Raw genomic sequence first — 13,777 nt, forward strand, 5'->3', positions numbered from 1 at the left:
GTCGGATTATTACCTCTGTTCCTCAGTGCATCTCCACAGCCCAAGGGGGCTTGGCGTCTCGTGATTCTCGATGCGTTCTCATTGTTTCTCGTTTAGTCAATTTATTCTACGCCTCTCGGTGTTATGCGAATAAAGAGTTAAAATCTTATTTGTGTCTGCGTTTTTGTGATCCAACCTCAGAACGAAACAATTTGGGGTTCATCAGAGTGGTTTTAACCGGCAGCAGCCGTGATCTGACCTCCGTTTAACTTGAATTTGAATGTGATGGGTTGATTCTGACCACAGTGACTTAGAGGGTGTGCACACTTGTGCAAACACACAATTTCAGTTGTACTTCTCGTCACATTAAATGGTGTATTATTATTATTATTATTATTATTATTATTATTAATGGATTGTCTTGGTCTGTCTTCCATCACAAAAAATCTTGCATTTGAACAGGGATGTGTAGACTTTTTATATCCACCTGCACTGCATGTATAGTGGAAAAAGAGTGAACACTTTCTTTGATTTTCGTGAGATATAAAGCTTATTGGTGGTAAAATATTGTGTGTGTTTTTTTTTGCCTAAACCTGCACTTATACAAACAAATCGATTCATCGTGGTTCCGCGTGAAATATTCCATGTTAAACTTCATGGCTGCATATGGCATCATTGCTTATCTGTTACTGACGTTCTTTCACAGGAAGGGAAACAGGATCCATGGCAGATAGACGCAGCCGTTTTCTGGACCATAAGTGCCGTGTTTATTTTTAACGCATACGGGCCTCCTCCCTCTCAAAATATCATGCCTCTCCAATTGTGGTGGGTGTAAAAGACAGTTTAAAAAAAAAAAGTGCACGGAAACGCATGCAGCGGTGTTAGGAATCTTCTTCTCGTACACATATGGTCCGCAAGCCTTTATTTTGGGCGCAGGGATGTAAGTCACAAGGTTACTCCGTAAATCAAAGTGATGTGTTTAGAGCGTCTATTACAATGTAAGTGGCCCAGTTCGGTCTGGCTCGGAGATGGCGATGCGGCTTCCAAGAGTCTCCTCCACTGTCCCCCCCCCCCCCCCCCCCTTTTTTTTTTTGTCCGCATCTGAAGCCACTTTTGGTGCACCGCAGGTTCCTCCGCGAGGCTCGCAGAGCTTCCGTCGGTCCCTCGCCGAGCCTGGCGGGCCATCCGCGCACGGGATTAATCGTTATCCCGCCAGACGCCGGCGGGGCCCTATCGGCAACATCTGGGAGCGGTTGGCTGCAACAGCGGCGGCGCGGCAACGCCCCAACTGAGCGACGCAAAGATGTCGTGAAGGCCCAATCGAGTTTTCGAATCTGGTGCAACGCGCGTGCCACGGGGCTTGCGAAATGGTGCAAAAATGTTTGGCGAATGGCGAACTAGGCGGTCGCCTGGGGCGCCATCTAGTGGAGGGGGTGCCAAATGCTGGAGAAATAAAAAATAAAAAATAAAAACATATCCCCCTCCCCATAAAAAACAAACAAAAAAAAACAAAAAAAAAACATTAGCTTCTTAGCTTCCACCAATACATCATGCTAACTATGTGCACCAAGCAAGGTAATGGTAATTGCTGGCTTTAAAATAAAGCAGTCAGTCCAGTCCAAATAAATTTGCATAAATCGTTGTTTCACATAGCCACATAATTTATACAAGATAAGAATTGCCAAATTTTATACATCACAAATACTCAAGGTATTGGTGCTCGGTATCAAACATTCCTAGTTTTTTTAATGGCAAAAATGTTGTATGTCTGTGCTTTTAACTCTTACTGCCACACGTTATGAAAACAAACAAACAAACAAACAAACAAAAAAAAACTCCACAGTACCATTTCACCAATTACGAGCATTCATCAGATTCCATCAGATTCCGTCACATTTCATTGTAATTCCATGCACCAGCAGCCCATTGAAAAGAGACACAATGCTGCCATCTGCTGGTGTTTTTGACTCCACAACACACTGACCAGGCAGCGCTCCGTCCATTTAAGCAAAAAAAAACACAAAAAAAACGTAGATGACGTCATTTCACGTTTATGGCAGCCTACATCTTGATTTTACTAATCGTTATTAAACGTTTTTGGCAGTCAAAGAGTTAAAGAGGAATTTGGATTTTAATGAATAATCATATATCAATACATATACTGACAATACTTTATTCTATTATTGTAATTAAGAGTTTTGTTATCCCTTGAAAGAAAGAGGAGAAATTGCATTAAGCAGACCGCCAGAGTGAGGTCTACCTGAGCGGCGCACTGATGTCAGAGATTCTCATCAGAGGAGCTTCCTTCCTCCCTGCGGCGATTTGAGAACCACCGAAACGACACTCTGTTATTCTTTCCCCTCTTCCCTTGCGCCATGAAAACAACATCTCCGGGAGTGCGTCGGAAGCGTCGTTTGGTGGCGCGGCCTCGCCGTGACCTCCTTCCTCCTCTTCGTCTTCCTCCTCCTCCTTCTATGAATGAGATGGTCTTGCTCCGTGAATCAAAGGCAGGCCTTGTGTTTTTGTTGGCTTCCTCCGACTCCTCGTAGAGTCCCGGCAGGAGGAGTTAAGGGAGGTCTCGGAGGAAGTTATGCGATGTGATGATGCCCTCGACTGACTGTGTTGTTCATCTGAAGTGAACCCCAACACCTTCAAATGTGAAATATTTTGTCAAATGTACTTTTTAGTGGCTTGTATACAAATATTTGGGGCTCGACTACGTAGCCAAGCACATTTTTTGTGATTTGCCCATGTAAGAACATTTTCTTGAAACTTTTGTTCGTTTTTTTCGCTTTTCTGTCCCTACTGTGACATCACAGTGGGGTTAATTTACATAATAATTGGAGAAATAATTGTAAAATATAGTTATCATACATTTGAATGAAGAATGAGCGGTCTGCCAAATTGGTAAAAATGCACAGCATGGTTGACGCCGGCACAACAACCAGAATTCCCCTAGTAGGGATGGAACAACATCCAAACATCACGATACGATATTATCCCCTTATGAAGGTCACGTACAATAATTATAACGATATTGTGGGGAAGTTGGCGATACAAAAAAAGGTAAAAAAACAAAACAAAACGGTCATACTAAAAAATAAGCACAATCTTGTACTTTTGTACATTACAACAATGAAAAATATTCTAAAAATATAAACATTATGTACAAAACATATATAAATATAATAGGGATGTTCGATACCACTTTTTTCCAGACCGACACCGATACTCAGACCCTCAGTACTCACCGATACCGATACCAACTGCCGATACCAGTAGTACATTTTGACAAATAAAAAAAATCATCATTTTTAAACAAATATATTTCCTTTTATTTTGGCAAAAAAAAACAGCACAGTCACTCTTCAATAGTCTTAACGGTCAACATAAAACACAAAAATGCTCTTTTAGTTTAAGATTCACAATTTTGAAGTATTTCCAAACCGGTGAAGTTTTGGTGAAAAACTGCTGCAAGCTAGCGCCACTTACAGGCAAGGAGGACTCACTTAACGTCTTCCCCATCGGTCGCTTGTACTCGTCTGCGTCACGAGTACTTGAAAAAAGGCTGGTATCGGCCCGATACCGATACCTGGTATCGGTACTCGCCCATCCCTAAAATTAGCACTTATTTGCTAATTCAAGCACACATTGAGTACCTCCACATACTGACTCGGTTCACAACGTGCCCCTTTATCTGACGATTAGTGTGGATTTTAAACATAGAAGGGCCAAAATATGTCTTGTGAAAATTAATTGGCACTAAAAAAAAAAAAAAAAAAAACAGCCACCAGAGGGTGTTAGAACCGCACAAATTGAAATCAACCGGACATTTTTATTTTTTTTTAAACAAATGTGCTGCTTTTAATATCGTGACATGACAACGATGATATATTTATATTTAATATCGCGATACAGCCGTTATTGTTACATCTCGAACCCGAAAGTGATGGTGGTATACATCAGGGTAGATCGTGAGCGTTCACTCTGGGTGGAAATTGTAATAGGGCCTTTTTCAGAATATTTTTATCCATGTGGGATTTGGAGTTTTTTTTTTTCTCAGCTCTGTCTTGCCAAGCTTAAGACGCGGAGGCTTACAAAGCCGTTGTTAGATCACGTTTCCAATCATTGTCTCACTTCCACGTTCTGTTCTCCCTCAGAGAGGCCGACCTGCCCTCCACTCCTCTGCCGCCTCGCATCCTCCCGCCGCACTTTGATCACAGGACAACTTTATCTGGGCCGTCAGCCGGGCCGTTAGTTTACCACGAGCGATCTGGCTCGAGGCTTCTGAACGCATGAGTCACACAATGACTCCTCCAAACCTCAACTGGCCATCAAAGGTTGAAAAAAAAAAAAAAAGAAGAAGAAGGGGAGGAACAAGGATGTGGTTATTCACAAGGCTACGAATTAATTTACCTCACTCGTGATTAAAATCATTGCACGTGTTTGAGTTGCGATGTGAGACCTTCACGCTAGTTTTAGCTGCGGCCTTGGTAGCCGTTTAATAAAAGGAGAGAGCGGCTGATTATAGCGTTGGTGCAAACCAAAGCATACGCGGCTACGACGGCACATGACTAACGCTCGGCAATGACATGCTGATGTAAGGTCCTCCATATAGCTGCGATTGATCCCTCGGAAAAGTCCACAACTTCGCCCTGAGCAGTGCCGTGCTTGGCTAGTGCAGTGCCCCGCCCACTTTACAACAAAAATGCTTCGTGAACTGATTATTGACCTGGATTGTAGCTATACGTTGAAGGATGTTTCAACATTATTCTACACATTTAAAATGGTTTCAAAACTATCAAAAAGTATGCATTTATTTTAGTGAAGAAACCTTTCAAAATCCCTGCCGATCTTGTTATTGCAAAATATGTAACTGAAGCTGTACTATGCACATGTAGTCTAGAAATATTCATAGTCGTAATAAAATTAAATATTACATAAAATTGAAAAATAAGTATAAGTTATAAGTTATAAGTTATAAATAAATGTCACTTCATGGCACAAAAACAATTGCCACAGTATTGAATTTTATGGGCATTCGAGCCTTTTTCTCACCATACAGTGCACTCTTAAGTTTACATACCCCAAGGGTATGTAAACTTTCAAGTACACTTATTTATTCATAATTTTCAATTTAATATTATACAGACAAACAAAATAAATGACATAACTTTAGATAGTCATTGCTATGTGAAAAACACTTATGTCAATTTTTTTTTTATTTTTTTTTTTAATTTTTACATTTTTGGGATGTCTGCATTCAGTTTCATCCCAAAAACATAAACATGTAAAAAAAAAAAGACAAAAAAAGACAAAAATGGACACCTGTTTTTCACAAATTTTTTTTAATATTAACATTTTCATTAAAAATAGACATTTTGAATAAAATGGTATCCAACTTTAATAGAACTGAATTTAAAATAAATCATTGTTTTGTTTTGGGTTATTGACTTTAAGTTTATACTTTGTATTTTTTATTATTTAAGTTCACATTCATAGTACTAACACAATATTTACGGCACTTCAGTTCAAATATGCGTAAAATAAAAAAAAAATTGTGTTAGGCAATAGCGTTTCTAAAAGCGCAACGTTTCGATACGCTCCCATCAAATTGAACATGTGTTAGCAATGAAGATTCGAGTGAGCGTACAGTATTTTGACAAAAACAAATGAGCGGTGTACAGACAGACAGGCCGGCGGTAATAATTCAAGGGTGATGATAAAAACAACTTGGACCGCATCGAGTTTGAAACAACTCTGCTCTGTTTGGCCGGCTCACGTCTTGTCAATAGGAAGAGCCGCGGCAGCTTCCACATCCTCGACGAGATGTATAAATATTTTAATTGCCATTTACTTCTATTAAAAAAAATAAATAAAATGCCTCGTAAATCTTCTGTTTTACTGTTTTGATGTGTGGTTGGCGTCGGGATTCAAAGGACTTCTTTTGTTGTTAAATGTTCATCTCCATAAGGAAGCATTTAGCATCACTAACAATACATTCTGTGCTTCTGCTTCTTATGTTCATGTTTGCATGTATAAGCCATGTGACCTTACATTTGTCCTCAAACATAGACATGCCAAAACAAGAGTTGTTGGAACAGCAAAAAAATGTTTAGGCTTTAAAAAGGGTCGATTTGGGTGTTTTTTGTCAGTGTGACTTGCTCTAAATTTAAACATATCAAAGATGTCCAGCAGAGTAGAATAAGTTGAATCCATTTATTTCTCTCGATTTTTAAATGAGTCAATTTGTCTTTTTGTGGACTTAATAGCAACGCACACAAAATTGTATGTTGATTAGTCATTGCTGTCATAGAATTATTTGCCATTTCCGCTTGAAAATGTCCAAACGAGCTTGAGTTTGGCATCTACGTTTTAGCACTCGCCACCGCTAACATGCTAATAGCATGCTAATAACATGCTAATAGCAACGCACACAAAATTGTATGTTGATTAGTCATTGCTGTCATAGAATTATTTGCCATTTCCGCTTGAAAATGTCCAAACGAGCTTGAGTTTGGCATCTACGTTTTAGCACTCGCCACCGCTAACATGCTAATAGCATGCTAATAGCATGCTAATAACATGCCAATAGCAACACACAACAAAATTGTATGTTGATTAGTCATTGCTGTCATAGAATTATTTGCCATTTCCGCTTGAAAATGTCCAAACGAGCTTGAGTTTGGCATCTACGTTTTAGCACTCGCCACCGCTAACATGCTAACTCAAAATCACGTGTTGCTTTCCCCCCCCACCGTATTTGTCATAATTAATCAACAGTTGGTTGTTGGAAATGTTTTTATTTACTCATCTAAAAGTGTCATTACAAACATAATCACATGATCAATTCTATCACTAAGTTTTTACAATCAATATTTAGTGCACAAGCCTTCAGCTTTTTTTGAAGTCCACGTATCGCATGGGGCATCGTCAGTAGAAACAAACGTCAACACATGTTGACTTTCAAGGTACAAAAATATCTCACAATGTTAAAGTGATAACAGATGCTTCAGTCTGCACCTTTTTCCTGGATTTCTTGTTCTTGTGCTTCTTGACGTTTTAACAAGCATAAAAAAAATAAAAAAAACTTTCCAAAATTAAAAGCTGAATATGTATTACATGTATAACTTGTCATTGAGAATTTTGCAGCCTTTTTGACATTTTTTTTTTTTAAATTGGATGCCGTCCTGCTTCCCCATCTGGGTCTCGTTTTGAAGACGGAACAAATGTTTACTTAGATTTTCTTTTGTCTGCATGCCGCTTGTGATTGACTGACGCCGATCCCTTCGGGCCCCCGCTGCCGTAAATATAGCAATATATCTCACATGTTGATAGACAGGTGTGGCTCATATATGTTTCCGGTGGGTGGGGTTAGTGCCTGCCAAAGAAAATCTTCTCACAGCATCTCGTTCATTTTGGACCAAAAAAAATAAAAAATAAGTTTCCATGGCTTACATATTATTTCAGTTCGTCCCGCCACTCCATCGGCATGATGGCCTCGTTTGCGACAACTTGGTGTCGAGTTTTATTTGCGTAACTAAGTTCTGACCAACTTTACCACTTACAGGTACTTACCAACCAGTCTCATCAGTACCGTATTTTCACGACTATAAGGCGCACCTAAGAGCCTTCAATTTTTCAAAAGCTGACCATGCGCCTTATAATCCGGCGCGCCTTACATACGGATCAATATTGAGCCGCAACAGGTCTTGCCGTCAAGACGCTATCGGTGACCCTGCACGATCGGTGACGCGCATGCGCAGAAGATCCCGCCATCTTGGATCGCTAGCTAACACTAATAAAACAGCTGCTTATTCATTTTGGGAGTGAATGGAGTTGTCAGAAAGCTTCTTTTTAATCTATTAATAAAGTTTGACTGACCTATCTGACTGTTTTGTTGACATTCCCTTTAGCGCAGCACCATCTAATGGATGTATAACGTAACTCCAGCCTCTACTGTAGCGCCTTATATATGGAAAAAGTTTCAAAATATGTCATTAATTGAAGGTGCGTCGTGAAAATACGGTAATCAATCTTACCACCTCCCAACCAATTGTCCCAAAAAACGCTCTTCTTACCTACCTACCTGTCTACCCAATCACATTAGTGACAAACACATCACAAACTTATGCAACATTTCCTGTGTATGTGCCACTTATATTTGATGGCAGACAAACACGGGAAAAAAGGATTTATGGGAAACCGACATTAATCAAGACTGTCAAGACGGGTGCTAGGCTGCGATGTGCTGAAATGCACATTTGGTAGGATGGTCCGAGCAGACTCTTTCATTGGCTTTCTCAAGTGCCGCCATTGTTGGAAAGTGTGCAAAGTAAATGGGATTAAAAGGACTCTGTCTCTTCGTCTTTGTGCCTTCTCCCACAGGAAACATTTGCCTTGGACAATTTAATTGTCGCGGCTGGACATTCCACAGCGTCACTCTGAATGCGGCACATTCCTTCTCCTTTTTTTTTTCGGGGCCGCACAATGCATTCCTGGAGAGCAGGAGTGGATCGGTTCGACATTGCCGACAATGCGCGAGGAATTCCGTCCCGCGGCGAGGACAACGTGATTGATAGTTAATTAATTAGAGAGCATTCAGTGTGGACAGCCTGGGAGATTGCCAAGTGTCGTTGTTGAGACTGAGAGCTGCTGTTCTCTGGACAAGAGCCCCAAAGACAGCATGCTGCAATTAAAGCACATGTTTGCGAATGTTTGGATGTTGTCTTTTCGATGATATTGTTACGTTTTTAATGCCAAAGCTACAGTTGTCTGTCGTTTTTTTTCCCCTGCCTCACTGTTCTGTGCGTGAGATAATAGACGGAAGCAGGAGAGATGGAAGTAAGTCACATACGTTATGTGCAAGTGTGAGACGGAGACGCGAGTGATTGCAACTTGGACCCGAATCACCGTCTTGATGACTCGACTTGCCAGAAAATAACACACTTGAGACTTGACATAATCTTGTAAGTCGATGACTTTGGTCCTGAATTGACTTGAAATATGATGACTTGACAGACTTGATTGTTTATACATTTGGTTGAAAGATGAAATATAACAATAATTGTTAAGAATTCTTCAAGTTGATTACAGTGGTCCCTCGCTATAACTTTTCGCTGCCTTTTTTTAGTGCCATTTTGCATGCATTCTTTTTTACATTAATATAGTTATTTTATAAATTTTTTTGAAGACTTGCACGTTGAGAACGTTTAAGAGAGAAATGTGAGAAAATGTAAATGCCTCAATGAAAGAAGTTTATAAACTGTGAGATGAGGAGTTTTAGAGCCTTAAAACTCGTGCTGTCAAACGATTAAAATTTTTAATCTGATTAATCACACTTAAAAGCTAAATTACTTGCGTATTTGCGTAATATAAAATAAAAAAAATAAAAAAACGTAATATTTTGACAAACGCATTTTATTATCTGAATGTTACTTGCAAACATTGATTAAATGCATGTATGCAATTGCATGCATGCGTGTATTGCTGAAAATGTAACAGCATCATATCAATTGGGTGCAATTCAGCAATTATTACTTAATTAAACAAAAATTACTTTTGTTTTATCTAAAGTCCCGTCGGGGTGTTTTTTTAAAGCGAAATTTACAACCGAATGGCGTCACCCCGCTCATTTTGGAACAACAGGCGTAGGAAATGCCGTGCAATGACCTCATCACTGACCCGCGCAGCCTTCAATGTAACCATCCACGGTTACGTTCAAGGCTCAAGTGCGGTCCAAAAAATAGTGCAATTAATATGCGTTAATACTAGTGTTGTTCCGATACCGATACTGGTATCGGCAGAGGTGCCGATACCGCATAAAAACAGTGGTATCGGTATCGGTGACTACTCACAAGTAACATGCCGATACCATTAATTCCAACGCTAATATAGGATTTTGGATGCAGCATCTTGCGTCTTGCTCGTGCACGACATTCACTGGTATGTGACGTTCACTGCATGCCGATCTAAGATATCCTATTGGCCCTTGAATGCTCTGAACCAATGGCAGGACAGCTTTTTCATGTTGAGGGAAAAAATACTCAGGTATCGGTATGTAATCGGTATCGGCCGATACTGCAGAGCTGGGTATCGGTATCGGGAACCAAAAAACGGTATCGGAACAACACTAGTTAATACGTGATTAATGCGACAACTTCCTGTGATTAATTAATCTATTAACGCTTTAACTTTGACAGCCCTACAAAATAGCCAACTTTCTTACCTCTCTGTCTAGCAATAACCAAGCTATACAACATTTCATCCATAACTGTCACTTATGCTTCGAGATATCTTGATCACAGACAACAAGGAAATAAGGATCCATGAGGGACAGATATTAGTTGAGGCTATAAAAACATAACAAGATTAATCAAACAGTGATGGCAAGTTAGGACCGAAGAGGAAATGAATGACTTGCTCTAAAGACTGAGAGCGGCACTACAACGTGGATTGATGCGTCGGAGTAACTGCCTGCTATGAACACGACCATGGTCACCATCTTCCCCGCTCGCCCACTACCAGTCTAGGGTCTTGCACTTCAAAAGAGTCAGTAGAACCTTGACTTCAGTGCCCAGGCTATAAGACTCTTGGGCTTTCCTTCCTCGGATGGAAGATTTATAGCGGCAATTTCTGGTGTCAAGAAGCAGGAGTGACACTAAACAAGAATGTATAAAAGTTCTTCTAAATCAAAAAACAAAAACCACCTGTTCGCCCCGATGTGTTCTGCGCAGGAAAACACGAAAACATCTCGGGCGAACAGAGATACGCACAAAAAAGTCTGTAGTCTACCTGTGTGTAATATTCTCACAGCGTCTTACAGCGGCTCATATTTCCTCAGGAAACGCTGCACGGGGGCCTCTGGTTAGTGTTTTGCCTCAGTTGGAGTCCACATTAGACCCCCGCTGAAAGAGAGAAGCCACCGCAGCCCCCAGGTCTAAAACTGCACGGCGGGTTTTATGCCCATCCACCTGGAAAACGATGAGCATCAAATTCTAACTTTTGAGTACGTTTCAATCTGAGCTTAAGCCGAGCAGCATTCTGGAGACAAACATTGTGGATTGTATAGGAAATAAGGGTCATTTAGTTTTATTGGTTCATTGGGTCAAATTATAATGGTAATAAAAAAAATAGCCATGGCTGTCTTTTGATTGTATTGAAATGCATATATAATCAAAATTTAAGTTCTAAATTGCAACTAAAATGTCAAAATCAAAATTAAATTTGTTTCCCCCCCCATAATATTGATAAATTAGGACCGATTGAATGTGTTTCAACTTTAAACTGTTCAACTCATCACTAATACTTTTGTCTGTATTTGGATGCATTGTGCAAACAAACAAAACAAAACAAACAAACAAACAAACAAACAAACAAACAATTTTATTTTCCATCCATCCATTTTCCAAAGTGCCTATTCCTTTCAAAATATGAAAAAAATATGGGTTTTATTTTGAAGTAAAAATAAATAAATAAACAAAATAGGGTAATTAGAGGTAATTACAAAAAAAAAAATCTTCACTTTTGAAAAAAAAGAAAAAAAGATTAAAGAACAGTTTAAAATTAGAATGTTTAATCGGTCAAATAGTGTAGAAATTAGAAAATAAAAAATATTTTTTATTTTTAAGTTGTGGAAAAAATGTGGTTGGGATAAACAGTTTTAATTTACAATGTTTTAATTCAGTTAAAAATTGTGGAAATTAGAGGGGAAAAAAATAAAAAATAATAATTAACGGTTTAATTGAGAATGGAACTCAATACATGACCAACCTTGTTATTGGGAATGTCTCCATAAGGCTTTAAACTCAAAGTAACACTTTAGACAACTTTCTTACTACTAATTTACGACTTGTCAGCACAGCGTCGCTGTTAAGCTTCGTGGCGTCTTTTTTTCTTTTCTCTCTCTCTCTTTTTTTTTGTTTAAATGGCTTTAAAAGTGATAACAGACAGCTCAGAAACCAGAAAGAATGATTGCTGCCTGCAGGATATTTGACCATCAATCGTCCCGTCTGGAGGCGACGCTAATGACTTCCACCCCAAATATAAATCCAAATGAAATGATAAGTTATCAACGACAGACGCACGACAAACAAAAACACCATCCATCGTCTTTGCAACTTTAATAAAGATTTGTCTTCTAATGCTCATTACAAACATGACTATCAGCGCAATCTTTCATTTAGCACAAACAAATACAAACAAGGCGACAATGTGAAATTAATTTGTGGCGTCGCGTGTGCCATGTGGCCCGCCTGCTGCTCGACTCACATGTTCTTCTGGAGTTCATCAGCTCGTTTTCGGAATGCTCATGTGAGGTGGAGCTCGTCTTCAGAAGTGATGGGACGGATGATTTCCAAAAGTACTCACACTCTGTACTTTAGTAAAAGTACAAACACAGTAAAAAAATAAATAAGACTTTGCTAACTCCTGTCAATCTGAAAATGTCCTAACTGTATGACCTTCTGAATGGGAATGGAATTCATTTCCTCCCTGCACTGCCTTTAAATTGTGCTAAATTAACAAAGAAACCAAACAAACAAACTGATTACAAAAAAAAATAAATGCAAAACTAGCTACTGTAAAAAACAAAAAACAAATACACCTTACTTCTATGTTTTGTTTTGTTTTTGTTTTTTGTTTTTTCCACATTACTGGTAGATAGAATTTTTCAACACCAGAAACAGTTTCACATTCACTTTGAATCATTCTTTCAGTCAACGCCTTCAAACAATTTGTGTGAAATAGGGTCAGGAATTGGGAATATATTGCTCCAAATCATTTACTGCTGTCATTAATGTTTCCTTGTTCACGTTCTTCTATTTTGTTGTTTCCAGGGTTTTTTTTTTTTTTTTTTTAAAGTCTAGATTACACCATTGTCACTTGCAGGATTAAATTAGTTTAGTTAGTTAGCTTGTTTGTTAGTTTGCTAGCTAGCTAGCTAGCCTGCATGTTAATTTATTAGCATATTATGTGAATTTAAAAAAATGTAGCGTCACTTAAATTTAATTGTTGTGCATCTTGAGTTATAGTTAGCTTGTTTATTAGTTTGCTAGCTAGCTAGCTAGCCAGCCAGCACGTTAGTTTATTAGCTCATTATGCTATTTTTTTTTTTAAATACATGTATTGTCACATTTATTTGTTGTGCATCTTGAGTTATAGTTAGCTTGTTTGTTAGCTAGCTAGCTAGCTAGCTAGCACGTTTGTTTATTAGCTCATTATGCTATTATTTTAAATAAAATTATTGTCATTTGTTGTGCATCTTGAGTTATAGACAAGTAGATAACTCGTTAGCTAGCCTGCACATTAGTTATCTCATTATGCTAATTTTTTAAAATGCTAGAGCAGCGCTGAAATTTAGTTTTTGTGCATCAGTAAGTGAGTGAGTACAAAGGAAGTTACAGTACACAAAACCTTTTGTTACTGTCAGCTTGCATCGGGCCCAAGTGTGTCTGTGAGCCACCTAAAGCAGCAGACTGAGTTACAAAGAGAAAAAGTTTGCTGTGTGTGGCAGTCTAGGGATTGTTTTGGCTTTGGTGGATTTTCTAATAAATGATTATGGGAAAAGGGCGGCTGGTTCCACAACTACCTCACGGTTTTACTGGAACAAGTGACATGATACAGAGAAGATGCTGCGGTGGATGACTAATTGCACCGTCACTGTGTGTTTGTGCATGTGTTTGTGCGTATGTGTGTGTGTGCTCTGTCACAGTAATCAAGACTTTGTGCAGTGCCAGCACTGGGGACGCATGGGACTCGCTGAGTTCACAGTGTGAGTCTCAGAGAGAGAAGTGGGTCA

Source organism: Festucalex cinctus, chromosome 13, assembly GCF_051991245.1.
Source record: "Festucalex cinctus isolate MCC-2025b chromosome 13, RoL_Fcin_1.0, whole genome shotgun sequence".
NCBI classification, from domain to species: domain Eukaryota; kingdom Metazoa; phylum Chordata; class Actinopteri; order Syngnathiformes; family Syngnathidae; genus Festucalex; species Festucalex cinctus.